Below are 6,361 nucleotides of genomic sequence, written 5' to 3'. Positions count from 1 at the left end.
TGTGCACCTCATAACTCGTTTTTCAAGATGCAGGCAGCACTGACATGGCTAACTTTTATTGCCCCAATCCTAATTGCCCTTGACTAGAAACTAGTGAGATATCTTTTTGAAAAGATGTACTCCCTCTGTTTAAGGTACTCCAACAATGCCTTTGCTTCAGGATTTGGACCCAGTGATAATGAAGAAACAGTGATACATTTCCAGGTCAGGATGGTGTGTGACTTGCTTGGGAACCTGTAGTGTGGTTTTCTTGTGTGCCTGCTGCCCTTGTTCTCCTTAATGGTGATAGTCACAGGGTTGAGAAATGCTGTCGGAATAGCCTAGGCGTGTAACTGCATTGCATTTTGCAGATAGCACGCACTACAGCCATAGAGGGATATCAGGAAGGGAATGAGTGTTTAGGGTGATGGATGAGATGCCCATCAAGTGGGCTGTTTGCCCTGCATTAAACTTTCTGGAATCGTATTTGAGCTGCACTCATCCATGCAAGTGGAAAGTATTCCATCATGCTCCTGAATTGCCCATCATAGATGGTGGAAAGATTTGGGGGTGGCAGCATCTGAATCTTATCCTGCAGGTTATGTAGCTTTTGACCTGCTTTTGCAGGGACAATGTATTGACACTGGTCTAAGTTTAAGTTCAATGGTGATTCTCCAGGATGTTGGTCGTGGGGACTTGGTAATGTCATTAAATACTATGGGTCGGTAGTTAAAATCGCTCTAGTTGGAGATAGCATTTAAATGATTAAAAAAGTTACTCGCCACTTATTAGTCCATGCCTGAATATTGTCTATGTTTTACCACATGCTGAAAGGAATAATTTGCTTCACTGATGTGCTGTGTTTGCATGAGTGGTTGTTTGTGAAGAACACCTCCATTATCCTCAGTTGGATTAAACACCCACTGTGTGTTTACACTTAAAAGAGAGTAAAATGAGGAGTGACTAGTTCCTGATTTGGCCAAAAACAAAAGAACATGAGAAATAGGAGCAGCAGTAGGCCACACAGCCCTTCAAGTCTGCTCTGCAATGTATCAATGGCTGATATTCCACCTCAGTGCCATTTTCCAGGACTATCCCCATATCCCCTCTCCAGTTAATGTCCAGAAATCTTTTGATCACTTTTTTTTTTGAATGAACATAACTAAGTTTCCACAATTGTCCAGACTCACTGCCTTGAAGTGAAGAATCTTCTCCTTATCTCAGTCCTAATGGCCTACCCCTTATTCTCAAACTATGCTCCCTGGTCCTAGATTCCTCATTCAGGAGAAACATGCTACTTGCATCTACTCTGACAAATTATTTTTATTAGCTTAGATGAGAACACTCATTCTTTTAAATTCAAAAGAATACAGTAGCAGTCTTCTCAATCGCTCCTCATATCGCAAACCACCATGACAGAAACTAATCTAGTGAACCTTTTCGGCACTCCCTCTATAGCAAGTACATTCTTTCTTAGGCCAGGAAGCCAAAACTGCCCACAGTACTCCAGGCAGTTTCACCAAGGGCCTGCACAATTGTAATAAGGCTTCCTTACTCCCGTAATCAAACCCAAAAGTAAAGGCTATTGTATCTAGTCACGTTCTGCACTTGCAGGTCAGCCTTCAGTAACTAGTATACAAGTGCACTGAAGTAATCAATACCATTACCTCGTTATTCCTTGTTTATTATTTATTTATTTTGTCATTTACGGTATCTTTACATCTTTGCACTGTACTGCTGCCGCAAAACAACAAATTTCACAATATATAAGTCAGTGATAATAATATTCTGATTCACATTAATAAAATGCACTTAGTATCATCAGCAAACCTGGAAGGATGACATTTTGTTAAAAGAGATAATGAATAATTGGAGCCCAAGCAGCTATCTCTGAAGTACCCCATTAATCACAGGTTGCCACCCTGAGATTTATTCCCATTTTGTTTTATGTCCAGTCCTCAAATGGTGAAATAAATAGTAATCCTTCCATAGAGAAAATTGCTGCAGGTGATGGAAATTTGAAACAAAAATCCCAGAATGGCTGTAAACGGTCAACATTTGAAGGCAAGGATCCAAGTCAAGTGCCTATCACTCACTCACTGCTCTCCCTAGATTATTGGTCGCTCGTCACCTTCCACTCGCGAGAGTGGGGGTGGATCACGTGATCGTCGGAACCGGGCCGCATTCTGGTTGCCACAGTCACCGTTTGGGAGTTGCCATGACGACGGTCTGGCAGTTGCCAGTGAAAACATTGGGCCAAGTCGTTGCAGGCGGCGCAGAACCCTGATCTCAGCGGCTCCAGGTAACGGCCCTGTGCGGCTGCTGTGTCCCGGTGGGCCCGATTACTCACCTTGTTAGAAAGGCCAGCAAAGGGAGAAGTAATTGCAGACGTTTACTTGGGGGAAGCACCGTTACTCACTCCCTCCTGCAGCTCACCTTCTCCGTTAGAAAGGGGTCGATTATCGGCCTAAATAGTGGAGACTAGAAGTATCTGTGGTGTCTTCGGGGTATGTCCTGAGTTATTTGAGCAGGATGTGTTAGTAAGGGGGCTTTCTGGGGCTTGCTAGTTGGCCGTTGGTTGAAGGGGTGTCGGTACAGAGTTTGGGATTTGGACTGGGGACAGGTGAATGGAGAGAGGGTTAGAGAAAGGCAAAGAGAGAAAATGAACAAGAAATTTGAAAGGAAATATGACACCAGCTGCAAACTGAACTGTTTGACTATCAAAAGGCCAAACAAGATTTCTTCATAGGCTGAAAAGCAAGAAACTGCAAATGCTGGAAGTTAAAATAAAACAACCATGCTGGGGAGACTGAGCAAATCAAGCAGCATCTGTGGAGAGGAAAATTGTCATTACAATTCAAGTTACAACCTTTCATCAGAACTGGAAAATCAAAAAAAATAAATGTGTTTAAAGAAACAGAGGGGAGAAGGTGGAGACAACAAAGGGAATGTGTGGGACAGGAGACCAAGATTGTGCAGGTAACAGAAAGTGTGGAGTAGCCAACATCACAGGTACCAGCTGCAATCCACTGAAGTGGAAGAAGTGCAAGTGAATTGTTCCTTACCCTGGAAAGATTGTTTGGCTCACTGGATGGTGGGAAGGGACTAGGTAAGAGGGCTTTGTATATCCTCACGTCATCACAAAACTCCTCTTAGTCAAATGTATATCAGTGTCATTATGTAGAAAAATACAGGAAAAGCTTTTACACAGCAAGCCTGCACAACTAAGATAAGTGACATTTTGTTGTTATTGGCAGGTATACCTCCCATGCTCTTCCAAAAGTGCCAAGGAGTATTTTTAAATTCACCTGAACCAACCAATTTAGTTCAATATCTTACCAAAAAGAACACATCAGAATGCAATGTTATGCTATGTATATATTATTAAGGTACTGAAATAGAATTTGAACATACAACCTTCTGACTAATGGGAAACAAAGTTGATATATGAACAACAAGATAATAATGTTAAACCATAGAAGTTATTGTTAGGTCACAATATTGTGCTCAATTTTGGACCATCTAATTTCGGAATGATACCAAGGCACTGAATAAAATATATGGCTGTTGGAATGTGGGAACAGGACATTTTGCCCAACACATTCATTTTTACTCTCCAGGAGATCTATTTCATTGGTGTCACTGGGTCCAGACACCAGAACTCCCCAAAGAACAATGTTAGGAGTACTTTCACCAGAAGGGCTGCAGCATTTAAGAAAGGTGGCTTGCCACTACTTTTCTCAGGGACAATTAGGAATAGGTAATAAATGTCATCCTTGCTAGCAAAACCTACAAATTAATTCTAATCACACTTATCCACCCTGTTCACCTGTTCCTTCAATAATTATTCTTTATGGGTAAATCCATTTGAATCATGGTTTCTATCAGAACTACTAAGCCTTGAAATGCATTTAACTTCATCACAAATCACAGTACAAAATAGTTTCTCCCGCCCATTGTTTTAAATCTCTAACATTTTTGACCTCTCATCTGTGGCCATTCATTCTTGATCCTTCAAACTCTAGAACCAGTCTGCTTCCATTTATCATTTCCCACTCTGTGAGAACACAAAACAGTTCAATCATAATGCCTCATAGTATTCATTGTTCTGAGAAAAAAATTCAAGTCTTTCATCTTTTTTGCACGTTGTTATACCAGGAACAAATCTTTGCATTAATCTACATTGCACCATCTCTAAAACCTCAATTTGTAATGAACCAACACCTAATGGCTTTTATGTATTATACCTTATCAATAAAAAATTTAGTTTTCTATTAACTTATTTTTAACTGACTTCTCAGCCTGATCCACAACTTTTAGTGTCCTGTGAACCTATTATCTCAATCATGCTCTCTAACACCCAAATCTATTTCTATTCAAAATATGTAATGACTGCTGATATTTATTTTGCTAAAAAGCCATTTTCCCAAAAGTATCCATTTTGTCATTTCAAGCAGTAAATTCATGGGATTGTTCGAGGTCTGCCACTAGGACTTGGATTGGGAAGTAGAAATGTTGGGTCAGGTTCCTAAAATGCAGAAGCTAATCTGGTTGGTAGGTTGGCAGAGAGACTGAGGCAATGTCAATAGGAATTCAGGACAAGGACAGCAGATTGGCGACTGAGGCTGAGCCTATAGCTAGAAGGTTGGGTCAACTGATTGGTAATAAGTTGAGGGGTGGAAGATCAGTGATCAAGTGAGTGTAGTAGGGTCATAAACTAGCAGCAGGTGGGAGCACGAGCAGAGTGATGGATGGGGTTGTTTAAAACGTGAGATAATCTCAAGGGGTGGAGATCCCTTTTAAGTAAAGCTGTGGCAGTCCTCACTTGATTAAGAGGAGTCCTTCTAGGAAGGCCTTCTTCTAAACTAGTGGCCTACAGATTCTGCCGGTCTAAGCTCCATTGTGTGTTTTTAAAAAAAGGCAATCATGGACATAATGTAACTTGCAGTAGATCAATAATTTTCCTTTATGTTTTATTTTTTTCATTGAACTTGAATCACAGTGCACAAAACTTGGCAATGAATTTAATTTGCTGCATTTTAGTGAATTCTCATAACAGCATAACTTTGCAGCTTCCTTGGGTCCTCAAAAGGAATCCTGTACCTCTTGGTCTTGCAGTTCTGATGCTATATCCTCTATCAGTGAATACGTCTAAGTACACATGGAATAATAATAGCTACACAATTCAAGCCTGTCGGACATCATTATATGGAATGATACAGCACAGAACACACCACATGGCCCACTGTGTTTGTAAGAGCTGCTCAGAAAAGGTTAATAATTAGTTCCACACCTCTTCTCAGATTGCCCTACAAATAATTCCCTTTTAATTATTCAAATAATTCCTCTTGCTGATTGCTATTGAATCTGCTTCTAGTCTACTTTTACATGTACAGAGCCCACTGAATGCACTGTTAATGGAGTGCATGTTTGTCAAGATGAGGGCAAAGGTGTTAAGGAATTAAATTAAATTAAGTCAGCCCTTCAGGTAATGTTTGCACCTGTAGTTTGGAGGAGTTTATGGAAACCTTTGTGATCCACAGCAACAACGTCTGCAGTAACTTTCTGCAGCTCAAGGAACTTGGGCTCTGAGCTGATGAGCTTGACTGTGAGAACTGAGGAAAATCACCTGAACAGTTTATTACAAGAGCTAGTCATGACCCTTAGATTAATCATTGCAGAAATGATCAGTCAAGAGGGACAGAATGGCATAACTATGAGTTGGGCAGGTCTGGGGATTCAGAGCGCTGGAGAAGACTCAACATTGCACTTGTCTAATGGGTATGAGGTTCTTGCAGCCAATGTGGATAAGGGCAGAGATTGCAGGGAGTATGAACAAATCGACCGCAGTGCTGTAGTAGAGGGAACCATTCAAGTTGGGGGAGTGGAAGGAAACTGAGCAATGATAGGGGCAGCGTAATCAGGAGAATGTTCTCTCAGCTATGAGGATGAATCCCTAAAGGCTGTTTTGCCTGCCCACTGCCAAATTTAAGGACATCTCCATGGGGCCAGAGGAGAATTTGGAGTGGGAGAGGAAAGACTCCATTATCATGGTTCATGTGGGACTAAGAACCCTGCCTTTTACTCAGTATGTCCTACCAGAAGTTGACCACACTGTTCCACATTTTATTGCATCTGCCATGTTCTCACCCTCTCAGCTTGCCAATATCTACATGCTCTTCCCTACTCAGAATCCCTCTTGGTTTTGTATCATCAGCAAAGATGACCTTTCATCCCCTCAGCCAAATTATTGATATGGACCATGAATATGGCATCTTGAATAACATGAAAGACACTCCCTGTAAGGACATGACAGAAAGGTGAATGCAGCACTGAGTAAGGAGAGGTGCTGCTTAGCAAACCAAGTGAGCATTGGTTACTG

At 41.3% G+C, this 6,361-nt stretch overlaps 1 protein-coding gene across 4 annotated transcripts in view; it reads left to right on the top strand.

Annotated features, from left to right (window-relative positions):
* Positions 1 to 2,143: 2,143 nt before the first annotated feature.
* Positions 2,144 to 6,361, top strand: part of c1h7orf57 (chromosome 1 C7orf57 homolog) — a 65,183-nt gene continuing 60,965 nt past the window's right edge. For 3 of the 4 annotated variants that reach the window (XM_052024668.1, XM_052024660.1, XM_052024641.1), the window contains exon 1: positions 2,153 to 2,281. The gene's annotated coding sequence lies outside the window, so the exon portion shown is untranslated. Of the gene's footprint in view, positions 2,282 to 6,361 lie in introns of all 4 variants that reach the window. The other variant, XM_052024649.1, reaches the window with a different exon arrangement.

This window comes from Pristis pectinata, chromosome 1 (genome assembly GCF_009764475.1).
Source record: "Pristis pectinata isolate sPriPec2 chromosome 1, sPriPec2.1.pri, whole genome shotgun sequence".
Lineage (NCBI taxonomy): Eukaryota > Metazoa > Chordata > Chondrichthyes > Rhinopristiformes > Pristidae > Pristis > Pristis pectinata.
Note: the sequence above shows the minus strand (reverse complement) of the source record. Positions and strands in the feature narration are given on the sequence as shown.